The 19221-nt window shown below is 42.8% G+C and overlaps 1 protein-coding gene across 1 annotated transcript in view; it reads left to right on the top strand.

Annotated features, from left to right (window-relative positions):
• Positions 1-19221, top strand: part of PRDM16 (PR/SET domain 16) — a 379417-nt gene that overhangs the window by 108148 nt on the left and 252048 nt on the right. The gene's annotated exons all lie outside the window — the stretch shown is intronic.

The following is a 19221-nucleotide window of genomic DNA, read 5'->3' as shown; positions in this document are numbered from 1 at the left end:
GGGAGCTGGGATTCCCACATGAAATGCCCTGTATAGACCATCCCATGACCTTGCAGTAGTCCTGAACTTTTCACCTCATTCATCTCCATAACTTATCAGCCATTTATCTGGACTTCAGAGGAAGCCCATTATCCTGAGCTATGTGGGGACAATTCTTATGATCCTAACCTCATTTACCACAAAAATGGAAGTGCTGGTTCCATGTATTAGAGAACCACACAGCAATTTCTTGCACGCTATTTCAGTATGTTGTAAGGAAGACCCATCCCATTTATACGAAGTTGAAGTAATTCAAAGTGAGCACATCCATTGTATGTCTCTCTTTGCTGTAGCAAAGATGTGTCAGTTTGAAATGTCTGCCTTGAATGCCTCCGAGTTCAGTTGCTTCTTCTAAGTTTTAATTCCCCCCACCCTCTCTCTTTGTAACATAAACTATGACAATTAGAAAATTTGACACAAGCTTTAGCCTAAACACATTGTAAAGAAGCACTACCGTGAGTTTATGAGGTGATAAATTTACTGATGGGCAGTAGGGTTTTAAAGCCAGGGCAACAGAGGTCGAAGCAGTAGGGTAAAGAGTTCAAGTTTAAGCTTAATGGCTTGTGGAGGAACTTGCTGCCAAAACAGAAAGAAGGAATGCTCGGCAGTGGAGAAGAATAAAGAGTGGAAAAGTCTTCTCATACCATTTTTCCTACATCATGGCAGGACTTTTTTTCTTCCTAATGGTATAAGTAAAAATTACCACATTTGATTTCTGCAAAGGATGCTACAAACTAGTGCTTGAATTATGGGGAGGGAAAGTTGAGTGGGGGGGGTCTTCATGAAATCCACAAATGCCACCCCCAGCTCCTCCCAAATCATGCTCCTCCCCCCCCCAAATAGCCTTCTTAAAACAGTAACTTCAAGAGGCACAACTAATGGTAAGGGGACAGGCCTCCTCATTCTGTAAATTAGGCATGTGCTCCGCTCCGATTAGAAGCGTAGAAGCAGGAGCGAATTGGCCTGCTCCGCCTTGCCCAGAGGCGGAGTAGAAGCAGACCGCGGACCCCTAGAAGCAAGGCAAAGAGAAGCGCCCATTTTCGGAGCGCTCCGGTTTCCGCGGTCCGATCCGATCGCCATCTTGAAACATTTCGCCCATAGGATTGCATTGCGGAAAAGAAAGGGGGATAACTGTGTTGTTTTTGAAGCTATCTTTCTGAAAAATCTTGTGCTTGGAGAGTCATGGATGGGGTCATTTTGAGACTACTCTCAGCTCTCTGCGTGCTGCGGTTCGTGTGCTAGAATTTTTTTAAAAAAACAGTGGGAAAAATACCTTTTCCGAAGGGCTGAGGGGCAGAGTCAACTCCCGGTCATGATCACATGATCCCAAAGTTGGAGGAGGGGATAGGCAAAACGGGTAACTTGGGATTCTGAGAAACTTCTCTTTCTACTCTGAACAGAGTTTTCCCAGTGTTTTTTTTAAAACAGTAGCTCCACCAAATGCACAAACACAACCTGAAAACATACTAACAGATAGGAAACACACAGCAGTGCTACCCACCCTAACTTTGGGGAACAACTGAAAAGATGTGGTGCAAGGGGATGAGCTCCCCTAGGACATCCCATGTGGACATGCCCCCACTCTCTCCTGTACTTGGAGGGCCATCAGAGCCCTCCAAAGAGAGTAACCCGGTGGAGCAATGCCTATCATGAGTTGAAGTGAGAGTTCTACTCCTCAGAGCTCTCGTGGTGGAGCAATGGCTTTCATGAGTTGAACTGACAGCATTGCTTCTTAAAAGACTGGTCACTAGGACCAGTCAAATTGGCAGCTGCTTCCCCCTCCCCTGGGCACGTCCCCTTATTGCTAGTAAAAGACAGATATAGCCTTTTTTTTAAAGTTCTTCTTGTTGTTTATTCAGCAACACTGCTGCTTTTAATTCCACCCCTCCTTTGTTTATTTATTTATTTATTCCATTTTATATGCATTACTGGCTTATCCTTGACTCACTTCCTTATGCCCCCAGAAATGTCTGCTGCCTGCCTGCCTTCCCCCTCTCCTCCCCTGCCCGCCTCGCAGGGATGTTGTGTGTGTCTGGCTTTGACTCAGGGGAGAAGTCCTTCCTGCGCTCACTTGGAGTTTTGGAAGTTCCAAATCCATTTTTCAAGTGTGGAAGAAGATTCATAGGTTTATCTCTACTCCCCAATTCATGGCATGTTGGGATTTCCTTTGAAATGGCCCCATTGAGATGTCTGCAGGTTTAAGCCCCGCCAAAAATCATGGGATGATGGGACTGCCTTGAGTCTCAGCGTGCGGCGTATGTATCCCTGGATAAGCTGTCATGGTGGCGAGTTTGAGGGGGTTTTTTAACGTGCAAATTGACGGAGCTATGGAAAGGGGTGTGAATGGGGTGCCCGATTTTCAAAAATTCCCCAAAAATCAGGGGATGATGAGATTGCCTTGAGTCTTGGCGTGCGTGTGTATACCTCCATGAGGTGTCATGGTGCCAAACGTGAGGTTTCTAACTTTCACCAAAAAAAAGTTGTATACTTTTTTAGCTTAATGCAAGCCTATGGGGGGGGGGACGGAGCTCCGATCCGGATCCGGAGCTCCGCAGCTGAGCGGAGCGGACATGGACGGAGCGGGGTCGGAGCGAAGCGGCCCGATCTGCAAATCATGGATCTGGAAGAGAAGCGGAGTGGGGGGGGCCGTGCACACCCCTACTGTAAATCAAGCCTGAGTGAATTTGGTCAGTCAGGCTAAGCATACAAAGCAACACAGAGCTGGAGACTAGACTGCCCTCCTCAGACATACATAGAAACAGAAAGATATGATGCAGAATCCCTTTAGGTCAGCAGCTGCAGCAAAATGGTTGATAAAGAACTATGTATTTGCTGAGATATAACCACTGGTAAACTCATGCTAATAACAGTCCTCAGACAGACTCAGCCTGCTTCTAGCCACGTGACTAATTCCCTTCTGATGAGTGTATATGGCCCTTGCTTACCATGAACTGGATATTATCTGGGTTGAACTTGCGATTTTCCATTACTAACTTCAATGTGTGAAGCTGCTGTTCTGTCATTGAAGCTGCTATGTTCATATGGTCAGCTGTGATCTGGACACCAGCATTGTCACCAAACAATGTGTCGAATATAATTTGTCGGAATATTTACAAGGAAATTCAGGCACTACAATCTTAGTTGGAAAGTTCAGCAGTTACAGGTGACAGCAGGAGGGAGGGGGCTCTGAGCTGGAGCTGGACCCAGGCACGGTGGAGAGGTGCCCGGCTGCTGCTTCCTCCCTCACTGGTGGCCTCTCCAGAGACAGTTGACAGCAGGAGGGAGGGGGCTCTCAGCTGGAGCTGGACCCAGGCACGGTGGAGAGGTGCCTGGCTGCTGCTTCCTCCCTCACTGGTGGCCTCTGCAGAGACAGTTGGTAGCAGGAGGGAGGGGGCTCTCAGCTGGAGCTGGACCCAGGCACGGTGGAGAGGTGCCCAGCTGCTGCTTCCTCCCTCACTGGTGGCCTCTGCAGAGACAGTTGGTAGCAGGAGGGAGGGGGCTCTCAGCTGGAGCTGGACCCAGGCATGGTGGAGAGGTGCCTGGCTGCTGCTTCCTCCCTCACTGGTGGCCTCTCCAGAGACAGTTGACAGCAGGAGGGAGGGGGCTCTGAGCTGGAGCTGGACCCAGGCATGGTGGAGAGGTGCCTGGCTGCTGCTTCCTCCCTCACTGGTGGCCTCTGCAGAGACAGTTGGTAGCAGGAGGGAGGGGGCTCTCAGCTGGAGCTGGACCCAGGCACGGTGGAGAGATGCCTGGCTGCTGCTTCCTCCCTCACTGGTGGCCTCTCCAGAGACAGTTGACAGCAGGAGGGAGGGGGCTCTGAGCTGGAGCTGGACCCAGGCATGGTGGAGAGGTGCCTGGCTGCTGCTTCCTCCCTCACTGGAGGAAATTGATAGCCTTATATTGATAAGCCATTGATAGCCTTATCCTCCAGGAATTTGTCTAATCCCCTTTTAAAGCCATCCAAAATAATAATAATAATAATAATAATAATAATAATAATAATAATAATTTATTTGTTACCTGCCTCTCCCTCTGGATCGAGGCGGGGTACAACACAAAAGCAAACACCATAAAATACATATAATTGATTAAAACATATAAAACTAATACATTATTATAAGCAGCACATTATTAAAAGGCATCTTAAAAGTCAACTGGGTAGGCCTGCCGGAAGAGATCACTCTTTATGGCTTTCTTAAATTCCGGAAGACTGTTAGGTTGACGAATCTCTCCTGGCAGGCCTCTTCAGAGGAATTTTGGTTAGCTTCTAAATTCAACATGGAGAAAAACTTCAGAATAATGCTTTGGTTCTTTTGCAAATGTTCAACATTTATTCTCAAAATTTGACTTGACTCTTTTGGATGTAAATATTAAGTTGTATTGCTGAATTTTAAGATAATGATGATGAAGTGTCAACTACCTTTACACCTTACTTTTCTAAACACACACACATAAACAAAAATGCTAAACGTATCCATGTTCGCGCTGCTGCTGTTCTTATCGTTAGTCAAATCAGAATTTTTGCAACTGAGTCAAGTTGGAGAAATAAAGAAATTATTTATTTATAGAAAGCATTTGTATACAGCTTTTCATGTATGCATAATATGTAACCTCCCAACATGATTGATACCATTTTGAAATGACACAATATTAGTGAAGATTAATACAACATAAAATCACAACACTTTTAAAAGACCAATACACCGAACAATGGAACTAAGTGAAGCAAATTTAAACAGTCTACATCTGTCTTCACTAGAGATGGGGGAGAACTTTTTTTGGTCTAATTCACACTTTTCAGACTAATATGAGAATCGAAAAACTAACATGGACCAGAAATAGGCTATTTCATCCATCCCTACCTGGCTCTGAAAAGACCATGGAGACGGCACCAGGCGAGCTTTCCTGGGAAGCGAGTTCTAAAGGTGGAGACCATAACAGAATGGGTTCTATCCTGGATCACCCCTGACATGTCTTTTAGCTGATGTGATTAAGTAAATCGCAATGCCAGAGTGTTTTGGTGGTACCATTAAGCATAAACTTCATCAAGGTGCACATTTTGTCTGGGAATACTGGAAAGAGTAGAAAGCCAGAGAGAAATTTCCCTCCTCCAGTGAACATTGCAGTTCGACATGGCAAAATCAAGATCAGTTTCCTGTATGCCTTCTTGTCCCTTGTTAATGTTCCTAAAAAAAAATCTGTTTCAATTCAAAGAGCAGAAAGTGGAATAAAGTGACCAAATTCCCTACTTTGCTCGTGCATGATAAGCCGTTTCCATGGCAAGAGCCTTCTATGTTAAAGGGTCAGTGTTGGATGTATTTAATCTTTATTTTTTTTAAAAAAAAAAAAAAGTAGACAGATGCTTGAAAATTGTGGAGAAAGATAAAGAAAGAAGCAGGGCGACAGGAGAACTTGGGAGACATCTTTCTCCAGTACGTTCTCCCCTTTTAGCTTCTGTTTACTTAGAAGGAATCACCTAAGGGGCTACTGGAGGGAAAACAGCTGTGGGAGATAATCTATAGAGTTATCTATCTATCACTCTTTGTCGACCCAACTCCCCAGAGAGCAAGCAGAGAGACTTGTAATAAAAAGGCATTGCTTGAAGAGGCTTTAGGGATGAATAAAGAGACATGTTAAGGGCCAGCTGAAATGGATAGGCGACATTATTAAAGCTCAATAGCCTTCTTATCAAAATCCAATGGGATAGATGTTTGGCAAAAAGGCTTTAAATTTATTGTGACTTTCTGGTGAGTCTGGATTTAGTCTTTAATGAGAGTGAACTCTATAGAGAGACCAAGAGATAACGTCATAACAAAAAAGAGTATGAGATTCAATCTTTAAGATGATAGACACTTTCTTTTGTGTGTGCATGTTCTGCTCTAATTTATGTTATGACAGTTTCTTTAACAAGTAATTTTAAAATGTAATTAAGACAAATCAAAATGCAAAGAAAGTATTAATGAAAAAGCCCCTTTGAAGTCATTGTGTCTCTGTTTTGGTTTATTTCCTCCCCTAAATAACACAAGTAGGTTGAAGACTCTGTGTGTGTGCGCGTGTGCGTATGTGTGTTTTGCGATAATCTTAAAACCCATGGATTTTTTGGTTACTTTTCCTCTTTTGATTAACCTTATCAAACAGATCTCAAAATAGTATTCTATAACTAAACATGGCAGTTCATGAGAAGATTAATTCAAAATTTGCAAAATTCGCTGCTGATAAGCATTAAGCAGGTATGTTGCCTATAAATCTTTCTGTTTATATTGTGTGCTTGCATACATGCATACACACACACACACACACCATCCTCTATGGTCATTGAAGCCATCTGATACTTGGGGGAAGCATTGTTCAAAAGAAGATGATTGATTGATAATTATGATAATTTGTGAAATCATTATTTGGATATTATAAACATTGGTCGCCCCACTGCGAGGAAGTAGAGACATTTTCTAGAGGACAGGGCCATCAAAAATGCCCCCCAGTTACAAGGGAGAGGGAAAGGTCTCCTGAATTTTCCCCAGTGGGGTCTGTGGGGTTGATGAATGATGACCCAGAGGAGTGGGAAATCAGACTTCAATAAGCAGTCATAAAGGTAGTTAGAGAAGAGCAGAGGACCTTATAAGCTGTCTTTTGTAGAACAATTACTACTTAGGCTATGTTGCCTAAAGCCTTCGTAGGGTTTATACTAACAATACTAAATACACACACACAATCTACCTAAAGCTTTTTAATTTCAGCTGTTCAAAGTTCACAGAGTGCCCATATTTCCAACTCAGCACATGTACAATTTGTATTCTCAGGTAGAAGAAAAATACTTCCAATACATAGAGTGCAAAACTGAATAATGTTCTTAGTTCTTATTTGTGTTGGTAGCCACAGCATAGGTAAGAATGCCTTAAGTGATGTTGGCGAAGTAGCCTTGGTTCATACATTTGCTTTTGTATATAAAGCATTAGGGTTGAATGGTCTCAGTGTATAATCTGCAGCTTCAGGATATTAAGTTTTTTCTCAGACATGGAGAGGGGGATCTCAGGGTAAGGGAAAATACTATTTTTTGCCTGGATTCAGGATGTCTGATATTCACACCTTTCTCCAATATGTCCATCATACTCTAGAACCTGCTAGGTGCTGTCCTGGGTTTGCACCAGATGCTATTTAGCACCACCTTATGCTATTAACTCCATCCTCTGACATCCTGGCACTACCCATTAACTCCCAGGCTCATAGAACCATAGAATAGTAGAGTTGGAAGGGGGCTATAAGACCATCTAGTCCAATCCCCTGCTCAATGCAGAAATCTGCCTTAAAGCATACTTGACAGATGGCTGTCCAGCTGCATCTTGAATGCCTCTGGTGTGCGAAAGCCCACTACCTCCCTACGTAATTGTTTCCATTGTCATACTGCTCTAACAGTCAGGATGTTTTTCCTGATGTCCAGCCGGAATCTGGCTTCCTGCAACTTGAGCCCATTATTCCATGTCCTGCACTATGGGATGATCGAGAAGAGATCCTGGCCCTCATCTGTGTGACAACCTTTCAAGCATTTGAAGACTGCTATCATGTCTCTCCTCAATCTTCTCTTCTCAAAGCTAAACATGCCCAGTTCTTATAGTCTCTCTTCAAAAGGCTTTGTTTCCAGACCCCCAATCATCCTCATTGCCCTCCTCTGAACCCCCTGCAGCTTGTATGTATCCTTCTTGAAGTGTGGTGCCCAGAAATGGATGCAATACTCAAGATGTGACCTAACCAGTGCTGAATAGAGGGGAACCATTACCTTACACGATCTGGAAGCTATAGTTCTATTAATGCAACCCAAAATAGCATTTGCTTTTTTTGCAGCCACATCACACTGTTGGCTCATATTCAGCTTGTGATCTACAACAATTCCAGGATCCTTCTCGCTTGTAGTATTGCTGAGCCAAGTATCCCCCATCTTGTAACTCTGCATTTGTTTTCTTTTCCCCAGGTGTAGAACTTGGCATTTATCCCTATTAAATTTCATTCTGTTGTTTTCAGCCCAGTGCTCTAGCCTGTCAAGATCACTTTGAAGCTTGCTTCTGTCTTCCAGGGTATTAGCTATCCCACCCAATTTTGTGTCATTTGCAAATTTAATAAGCATTCCCTGTACCTCTTCATCCAAGTTATTAATAAAAATGTTGAAGAGCACTGGGCCCAGGACTGAGCCCTGCAATATCCTGCTCGTTACCCCCCACCAGTTTGAGAAGGTTGATAAGCACTCTTTGATTCCAATTCTGTAGCCAACTGTGGATCCACCTAATAATTCTTCCATCTAGCCCACTTTTAACTAGTTTGCTAATCACTTTGTCAAAAGCTTTGCTGCAGTCAAGATATATTATATCCACAGCATTCCCACAGTCCACAAGGGAGGTTACCTAATCAAAAATTAGACTGGCAGGATTTGTTCTTGACAAATCCATACTGGCTTCTAGTAGTTACTGCATTGTTTTCAAGGTGCTTACAGGGTTGGATTTCAGACTAACTGGTCTATAGTTCCCAGGTGCCTCCTTTTTGCCCTGTTTGAAGATAGGAACAACATTAGTCCTTCAGTCGTATAGCACTTCACCTGTCTTCCATGATTTCACAAAAATAATAGACAGTAGTTCCTGAGAGTTCTTCTGCCAGCTCCTTTATTATTCTAGGATGCAGTTCATCAGGCCCTGGAGACTTGAGCTCCTCCCAGTGAGTTTCAGGAGACCTGGCAATCCCTAAGCATCTCATAGAATGACACTTCCCTGAGGTAGTATTGGTTGCTGGTCTTCAAAGTAGTTGCAGGCAGCCATGCCTCAAGAGCTGACTTCCAGCCCTTTTTTGACCTGGTCTTTGGACAAGGAGATAGCCACAGCACCTCTCTGGGTTTGAGGCAAGTATGCCATCTGTGTCCTGGCTTGATTCCCTTGTTCCCCTACCAAGAAATGTTGTGCCTCTCCATGTGAGTGTGTGAGCAGTGGCAGCTCTCTCCTTCTCCAAAGCACAGAGCAAAGAGAGAGAGAGAGAGAGAGCTGAAAACCAATGTCAAGACATAGCTGGCTGCATCTGCTTTCTTGAAGAACCAGCTGCTACGGCCCCTGGGAAGCTTCTTTTGCATGATGCATCATTAAGATGCAAGCTTTTAATAAGATGTAAAATGTGTCCCTGCCTATTCCCTGGCAGGCTCAGCAGCTATTGTGGGGCTTCTTTCCTCCTCTCAAGCGTCATACTTATGAACCAGGGTTTAGTGCACTGAAATGTGCCTTAGATTGCACTCTCTAGCTTGAACCCAAGGAAGTTCACAATCAAATCTGAATGTACTGTGAAGCTTACATAATACTATAAGCCCATTTCTAAATGTATAAGAGGGGAAGACATGACCTGCAGTGTAGCGTATTAGAGTGAGGTGCCAAAACACACTTCCAAAACAAACCAGTGTAGCATCATATGCTCCCACCATCTTTATTTAGCATGGATAGTCTATGTTCTGGTCCCTATAAAATCACTTTTGTTCCTATGCTGTGTGTTAAGTACCTGAGTCACTAGAGCTATCATTCTTCAGTGATCAGCTCCCAATCTCTAGAACTGTTGTTCCCCAGCCTTGGGTCCCCAAATGTTGGACTACAACTCCTATCACCCCTGGACATTGACCAAACTGGCTTGGACTGATGGAACTTGGAGTCTAACAATATCTGGAGAACCAGAGGTTGTCCCACCCCTATTCTAGAAGTTAAGTTTCTGAGCAGGGAATGGATGCATTCTTGTCTCTAGTGTACATGCAGATAAATGTGTGAACATAAATATTAAGACATTGTGTAGTGCATAGGCTGTTATTTAATTTATTTATTATTGCATTTATATCTCACTCCCCCCACCCTTTGCAAGGAACCAATGGTGGCTTACATAGTTCTTTTCCTCACCATTTTATCGTCACAACCCTGGGGGTTGGACTTGATGGCCTTATAGGACCCTTCCAACTCTACTATTCTACGATTCTAGGTCAAGTATGCTGGCCTCCCCAGCTCTAGTCCAACATTCTAACCATTATACGACATTGACTCTCATTTCACATGTTGCAGCTGGTCATACTATCCCAAATTAACTCCATCCCATCCAATCTGAGAAGCTTTTAAATGGGTTCCGGACAGGCATTTGGGTATGTACAGGAGGAAGAGGCTTTTCCAGTGATCCTTGGTATGAGAATGAGGATATTTTACAAGTGCATTTCTACTTTCATCTGTTAAATATTGGAGGGTATGTGCTACCCAAGCAAGAAATAGTTTTGCTATATTTTGGCCTACATCTATAATATTTACTCCAAGCGTTTTAAATGAATCATGTTTGTCTAGTTAAAAGAAAAAGAAAAGTGTGTGGGGGGAGAGAGAGAAGGGGACTGATTGTGGCTTTAGAAGTGACCTAAACAATAGTGGATAAAAATCACATCCTTATGAATAACAATATCTACCAGTTATATCTAAAATCCAGTTTCAACACGGTCTTTTGTCATGAAGTTTCTGTTTCCTTAAGTACTTCAATTTCCTTGTTTTATAGGGTTGACTCTATGAAATAAAAGTATGTTTAGCTGCCACAAACAGAAGGAGCTTTGAGTTGATTTTTATAATCTTTTTCTTGAATAGGCTCACTTCGTTCCAATAAGCCTTTCAACAAAAGACTGGACAGGTGACTGAGAGAGTCTCTTTTTGTTGTTGTTGTTTTAAACAGCATCTTTCTCTCTCTCTCTCTCTCTCTCTCTCTCTCTCTCTCTCTCTCTCTCTTTCTTTCATTGTTAGACTGCTGTTAATAAAAGAACCAGGAGTCCATTAATTCAGTGAATGAACATATAGTAAAGTCAGTTCCCCTCTTGAGAACAATAATGTTGAGGTCAGCTTAGGTTGCCATGGAAACTAAGTACCTCTGAGAAGTTTGCATCCTTGATTTTGCTGAAATGAAGCATGTAACGCAAAGATGGGCCTAAAGCAGCTGCAGGAGTAGTCACAAAATGAAGTTTCATGGGCGAATAACATTTGATCCTTACATATCTGGTGATTTCCAAGCAAATTATCCAACGTCAGTGCTGCATGTAGCATCGAGCCAAAATGCTGTAGATTTTGCAAGTCAAGTTTGATAGAGGTGGGCTAGAGGCCTTCAAGAGGCAGCTGGACAACCATCTGCCAGGGATGCTTTAAGGTGGATTCCGGCATTGATCAGGGGGTTGGACTCAATGGCCTTATAGGCCCCTTCCAACTCTACTATTCTGTGATTCTAAGTGAAATAGGGACAGCTTTTTGTCAATTTTGAGGAGATTTCAGGGATCATGAGGCCAACCTAGCCCTCACCAGTCATTTTGTGATCCTTTCCATCTCTCCCTCCTTAATGCCCTGGATATTGCATCATTCTAGGGTGTTGTGGAGAAAAAAGCAGCCACTATTGTGGATGGGTGCCACCATTTTCCCCCCAGAATAGCACAATATTTGGGCTGTCCTGGGGGAAAAGATGATGGCTGCCAACTAGCCACCTCTAAGAAGATAAAGAAGTGGTGGCAAAACAATGTTTTAAAGAAGTCAATTACTGGTAACCCACCCACCCCAAAACTCTGCCCAATTTCTGTAACTCCTGAAATCACACTCATTACACCCCCACATCTGAATTGAACCAAAACTTTGAAACATTTGACCAAGTCATTGTGCACAATTCATGAATGAATCTATATAAATAAAAATGTAAATGTTCGTTTGTTCCTAATCTTAAATCTCCGAAAGTTCTTCACCGATTGCTTTAAAACTTTGACACAACTTTGCATTCGAATACGCGCGTGTTTTTATGTAACTATATTATAGATGGGGACAAAAGTTTGTCTTAGAATCGAAGAAATATGGTATATAAAAGCCCAGAGGCCTCCTCCAAGCCACTTATGCAAATAGGAGAGAAGTCATTGTGACATCACCAACCAGTAGGCCAATCCACTGCCTCTGCCTTCTCTCCTATTTCCATGTTCTCTCCTATTTGGCGCCATCTAGCGATGTTTCTCGGAACTGCGGCCTTCTATGGAAGTTCCAAGTTCTGAAGAAAGGTAACTGCCAGGAGATTCCGGCCTAGCAGAGGGGCCAAAACCCACTAACCTCCTCACCACACCTGTGACAGGTAAAAACATGCTTTTTTTGAAAAACAGCGCCATCTGTTGGACGTAAAAGGAACACATGCTGGTCAGGCTGGAAGATACATAAGCAGCAATGAAGCTGTATGGCGAATTCTTTCATTTTCCATACATGAACGAAGTCCAGCTGTTGTTCACTTAGCAGTACATCTAGAAAGTGGACAACGCGTTTATTTCACAGCTGCAAATGTGCAACAAATAGCCCTGAATCCACTGGCTACAACGTTAACTGCTTTCTTCACGTTATGTCAAAATGACGCGTGCTTCGTTCCATGTAGAATTGCGTCGTGAACAAAATTACAACACGGGTGATCTGTTGTCGTATGTGCAATCAAATATTCCTAAGCTAACGCTTGAGCAAAATGGCATTTACGATCAAATAATGCAAACTGTCAATAACGGGGTTGGAGAAATCTTCTTCTTAGATGCACCAGGAGGAACTGGTAAAACGTTCCTAATTACATTGATTCTGGCAGCAATTCAATCCCAAAATGACATAGCCTTAGCTCTTGCGTCGTCCGGAATAGCTGCGACATTGCTACCAGGTGGAAGAACTGCTCATTCCGCTTTGAAATTGCCATTGAACATAAAATTCATTGAAACTACCACGTGCAACATTTCCAAAGCATCCGGCATGGGAAAAGTATTGCAAAAATGCAAACTTATTGTTTGGGATGAATGCACAATGGCGCACAAAAAATCGCTCAAGGCTCTTGATCGATCATTGCAATATTTGCGTGGAAACATCAGACCATTTCAGAATGCATTACTATTGCTTGCAAGAGATTTCAGGCAAACATTACCTGTAATTCCTTGATCGACACCAGCAGACGAAATAAATGCTTCCCTGAAATACTCTACTTTGTGGCGACACGTAAAGATGTTAAAATTAACTACAAATATGCGTGTCCAGCTGCAAAACGATCGATCAGCTGAGATAGTCTCACGTCAATTGCTGGAAATTGGGAACGGAAAGGTGCCGGTTGATCTGACCTCAGGACGAATTTCATTGCCTCATAACTTCTGCAATTTAGTGACGTCAAAAGAAGAATTGGTTCAAAAAGTATTTCCCAATATTCAAACCAATTATAAGAATCACGATTGGCTGAGTGAACGAGCTATTCTTGCAGCCAAGAACAAAGACGTCTACGAACTTAACAATATTATTCAGTCTAACATTCAAAGCGAGGCAGTCACATACAAGTCCGTCGACACTGTTGTGGAAGCAGATGAAGCGGTTAATTCTCCAACAGAATTTTTGAATTCACTCAATCTGCCAGGGATGCCACCGCACGTACTGCAATTGAAAATCGGCATGCCAATTATCATGTTGCGAAATATCAACCAGCCAAAGCTTTGCAACAGCACGCGGCTTGCAGTAAAAAAATTACTAAGCAACGTCGTAGAAGCAACTATCTTGACAGGACCTTTCAAAGGTGAAGATGTCCTCATTCCTCGCATTCCTATGATTCCAACGGATATGCCATTTCAATTTAAGAGATTGCAATTCCCAATTCGATTGGCGTTTGCAATCACCATCAACAAAGCTCAGGGCCAATCTTTAGAATTGTGCGGTTTAGATCTAGACACGGATTGGTTCTCACATAGACAATTATATGTTGCGTGTTCTAGAGTCGGCAAACCAGACAATCTCTATATCTGCACAGACAATGGAACAACAAAAAATTTTGTATTCCCACAAGCATTGTTAAATTAAACATATTAGAAATGTGCGCTTTCTCTTTTCTTTCTTTTCCATTTAACCAGACTGAGCCACAGCAACGCGTGGCCGGGTACAGCTAGTACTAAATAAAATTATGGGAGGAGATCATTGGGATCTGCAAAAAAACCTATTGCAGTGTGGAGTGTTCCTGTTCAGGGTTCTATCCAGGCACATCCTCTTCCAGAATATTCTATTCCATTCTCCTGAAACAGAAAGTTTGTTTTCAGTTTTCACCTGCAAAAGTCAGCCAACGTTACATGGACAGTGAACATACTCAGTCCTCATCAGGCCCTAACCCACCCACCCAACAACACTTAGTGTTTTCTCCCTAAGTATTCTTTGAATTTCTGCAAACCTTGGAGTTTCCCTAAACCTGCTAATACCTTCCTCTTATGTGTGGATGGTGCCATTTTTGGGACCAAGCACTGAGAATGAGTTGGCTATTAGTTAATAGGATTTGACTACAATGCAAGGGTGAGTCACAGGGCAGAGTTCATCCCATAACTTTGCTCAGTAATTCACTGTGTGCCATGAAATATTCAATAATGGAACGATCCTATGAACCTAAACCAGTAATCCATTATTATTATTATTATTATTATTATTATTATTATTATTATTATTATTAGCACGTCAATGTACATGGTGCTGTACAAAGTAAAACAACAAAATAGCAACACCCTGCCACATAGGCTTACATTCTAATAAAATCAAATAAAACAATAAAGGGAAGGGAATGCACCACATGCATAGGGGACAATAAAACGAACAGCATAAAAGTAAGATCAAAATCATGGAGGAGACCACTCATTAACTCTCTGTATGGCCTTGCCTATTTACTGGCTGAAAGTTGGAGGGAAAGACACCATGAACCAAAGATGAAGGAGGAGGCAAAAAGAAAAATTATTTAGGGTGACCATATTTGGGAAACCAAAAAAGAGGACACCTAGTGTGTGTGTGTGTGGGGAAGCAGCTTTCTGAGTCCTGCAGAAAGTACGTTATTCCCCCGCCACCTTAAAGAACCCGATTGGAGTGGAGGAGGGGAAAGGATTTCATTCTGCACCACCACCATCCACTCCAATTGGGGCCTTTTCTATAATGTCCACGAATGACCCACTTTCCCCTTTAAGACCTCAATTGGAGCTCAGGGTGGGGGAATGATGTGCCTCAAGAAAGCATGTCATTCCCTCCTGCCATGCTAATGGCAGCCTTAAAGGGGAAGGTGTGTCATTCCAGGACATTATTGAAAATGATAGAAAATCCCCCCTGACACCATGGAAAGAACAAAAACCAGGACAAATCCGGGGAAATCCTAACAGTTGGTCACCCTAAATTATTAAGCTTTGGAGGGAATACCTCCTACTTCAGGAGCTGTAAAACAAACAAATAAACCATAAGAGTAGTATCTTGTGTACAACACCTTCATTCTTTTAAACAAAGTTTTAAGGGGCTTTTCAACATAAGAATCTACATTTCCTTAAACAACTTTAAAATATTTTTTTTAAAAAATAAAAAGTGGGCATTTATGATTATTATTTAAAATATATATTTTTAAAGTTGTTTAAGAAAATGTAGATTCTTATGTTGAAAAGCCCCTTAAAACTTTGTTTAAAAGTTGTCCACAAGATACTACTCTTATGGTTTATTTAATTGTTTTACAGCTCCTGAAGAAGGAGGTATTCCCTCCGAAATGCGTAGAGCTTAATAAATTTTCTTTTTGTCCTGAGTTTGTCTCCTCCTTCATCCTTGCCTATTTAGCATCAGCCTTAGCTACAGGTGGGCAATTCTGCTATGGGTCTCTCTCTGTGCATTGAGCATGACTAGAACACTCAGAGCTGCATTAGATTAGCATTTTAGTACACACTTGTTACTCACGGATTTTTGCGGGTCCCTCTCAGGACATTGTCTGCCTCCGTGTGCCTCCCTCCCCTTCTAGCCTTCTTCGCACAACAAAAAACACCCCAGTAAGTCCGACTTACTTTTAAAGATAGAAGTTGCCACTATCTCCTGCTGCGTGCAGGATAAGCAGCCGGATCAAAATGGCCCATTGAATGGGCCATGTGCAAGTTGTTTACTTCCTTTTTCAAAAGAGGAAGTATTATTATTATTATTATTATTATTATTTATTTATTTATTTATTTAGCACCATCAATGTACATGGTGCTGTACAGAGTAAAACAGTAAATAGCAAGACCCTGCCGCATAGGCTTACAATCTAATAAAATCATAGTAGAACAATAAGGAGGGGAAGAGAATGCAAACAGGCACAGGGTAGGGTAAACAGGCACAGGGTAGGGTAAAACTAACAGTATAAAGTCCGAACAACATCAAGTCTTAAAAGCTTTAGGAAAAAGAAAAGTTTTTAGCTGAGCTTTAAAAGCTGTGATTGAACTTGAAGTTCTCAAATGTTCTGGAAGAGCGTTCCAGGCATAAGGGGCAGCAGAAGAAAATGGACGAAGCCGAGCAAGGGAAGTAGAGACCCTTGGGCAGGCGAGAAACATGGCATCAGAGGAGCGAAGAGCACGAGCGGGGCAATAGTGTGAGATGAGAGAGGAGAGATAGGAAGGAGCTAGACAGTGAAAAGCTTTGAAGGTCAACAGGAGAAGTTTATATTGGATTCTGAAGTGAATTGGAAGCCAATGAAGAGATTTCAGAAGTGGAGTAACATGGTCAGAGCGGCGAGCCAAGAAGATGATCTTCGCGGCAGAGTGGTGAACAGAAACCAACGGACTGATGTGAGAAGAAGGAAGGCCAGAGAGAAGAAGGTTGCAGTAGTCCAACCGAGAAATAACCAGTGCATGAACAAGTTGTCTCTTGGCAGAAGAGACAGACAAAAATGATCGAATCCTGGCAATATTATACAGGAAAAAACGACAGGATTTAGCTACTGCCTCAATATGAGGAATAAAGGAGAGCGAGGAATCAAATATAAAGCCAAGACTACGAGCTTCCTTGACCGGAGTAAGCGTAACATCATTGACAATAAGAGAGAATGAGAGATGAGGAGAAGGTTTAGGAGGAAAAACAAGCAATTCAGTCTTTGCCATATTAAGTTTCAAACGACGATGAAGCAGCCAAGCTGAGATATCTGAAAGACATGCCGAGATAATGAGGACAAACACGTGGGCGGAGAATTATTATTATTATTATTTATTTATATAGCACCATCAATGTACATGGTGCTGTACAGAGAAGCAACGGTAAGCAAATGTGATTTCCCCCTCTGTGATGATGCTCCAAGTTGTGCCCAGTGCAGAGATGTAGTAGAAATAACCCAGCCTCATATAAGGCTGCTCATTCCATTTCTACGGGTGTCACTGCCCTAGGTTTATCTCCTTCTAATGTGCTGCATTAGCTGTAATTGGTGCATTTAATTGGTTCTCATGCAGAAACACGGCAGAATAATCCACTCCCGGAGGAAGTTTATCTTTTTGAATGCTCCTTCCGACTCCAAGGGTGGACATGCCCAGACTAAAGTTGTACCAAAATTCTACCCGCTCCCCTATGAACATTCCAGCCAAGCCTTGAGAAATCACAGACGGGATGGAAAGTTGCAGAGCGCCTTAGGGTTGTTGCGAGTAATCCCATGGCTTTTTAAAAGTGAATAAACAAATAAACAAAAATAACACTATAGCCACCATAGTCTAAAAGTGAAAGATCCAAACCCATGTGCCCCTGACAGTCTCACATGAATTTCCGTCCCCCTCCCATCTTTGTGGGTATTTCCTTTTTGCCCTTCTCTCCCACAAATTGCAAGAATAAGCAGGTCCAGAATAGCAAAAAGTAGGTATGAACTTTTCACGCTTATACACTAAGAGCACAGTGTGTCTCTATGAGGTACAGTAGAAGCTATGCAAGCAAAGACCTGGAAATTTCCCGTCCTCATTCCTCATGACCTTCAGCAGTGAATGTGATTTGTTGCAGGCAAGTTAGGTGATGACATTCCTATCACTGCTTTGCAGAAATGTGTCTCATTGTCTCATAAATTCATTTCCTGTGTGCATGTGTGGATCAGGTCAAAGAATGTGAAACATACACCAAGAATAGACCTAACTTCCAACCATCTTCCATACAAGCCAGGAAAATGCAATTCATCACAAGTCCTATACAATTCTGCTCCTGTGGTTGTGGGGTTTGGGTGTTGTTTTCTGGAGCAGAAGGCTTGGGTTTATTTATTTCATTTATCACCACTTTTCCCTTCAGGAGCTCGATGGAATACATGGGGTAAAATCCAACTTAAGTTTTACTTAGAGTGGACCCGCTGAGATTAATGGGACCTTAAGTCCCAATCATTTCAACGGGTCCACTTTAAGCCAGACTTAGGTTGGATTTTACCCATGGTTCCCCTCCATGTTTATCCTCACTTTAACCCTGTGAGGTTGGTTAGGTTGAGAGGTGGTAACTGGACTAAGGCAGGGCTCACTGCCCAAGACATTAGGCAGACCGAGGCGACTGCCTCAGGTGGCAGATGCTGAGGGAGCAGAGTGGCAGGGAGATTTTTGGAGGGCAGGACTCTGTGTGCATGCAGCCTGCCTTGCACCTGATAAGCTAGCTTGTTGCTTTCACGTATGGTGTAAGACACTGTCTTGCACCTAGAGTTGGTTTAAATTCAGCTCACAGTCCAGGCAGATAGGAAGGGGGGGGGTCATCTTGTATTCTGCTTGAGGAAGAAAAAAATCTTGAACTGGCCATGGCTCAAGATTCCTCAATCTGTTTTCTCCGGGCACTCGGTGAACCGCTGTTCCCACTTGTTCCCCCCTGAGCCCTTGTGTGAGTGCTCGGCAGCCGTCCATCCCTTCAGCACGTCGCCATTTGCGTGAAAATGTCAACTCATGTTTTTCTTGTCAATTAATTGTTGTGCAAATGGTGGCTATAAACCAGCAGCCCTCAGCAAAAGGGTTCCAGTAAGTTGAGAGCAGCGTCTGGGAAGCCAAGTGAGGGGGAGTCCATCGGCCATACTGCCTTTCTGACTCCTGTGACGTCCCTAACTCAGCACTGCAAACATGGTTGAATACACAGAGATTCATTGGACCATGTAGCTAGGAATCGTCTATTACACCTGGAAGCAGCTCTCTGAAAGTCTCAGGCAGAGGTTCCTGACTTTTTTTTTTTTAGTCCTCTGAGATCCTTCAACTTGAAATGCCAGAAACTGAACCTGGAATTTCTGCATCAAAAGGTTTGAAGAGGAAGAATCGTAGCTCAGTTGTAGAGCATATGCTTCACATACAGGAGGTCACAGCTTCAGTCCCCAGCAGCTCTATGTTCAGCTGGGAAAGACTTCTGTTTGAAATCCTGGAGATGCTGCCAGTCAGTATAC

The sequence above is a fragment of the Elgaria multicarinata genome, chromosome 20 (genome assembly GCF_023053635.1).
Source record: "Elgaria multicarinata webbii isolate HBS135686 ecotype San Diego chromosome 20, rElgMul1.1.pri, whole genome shotgun sequence".
In the NCBI taxonomy this organism is placed as follows: Eukaryota; Metazoa; Chordata; class Lepidosauria; order Squamata; family Anguidae; genus Elgaria; species Elgaria multicarinata.
Note: the sequence above shows the minus strand (reverse complement) of the source record. Positions and strands in the feature narration are given on the sequence as shown.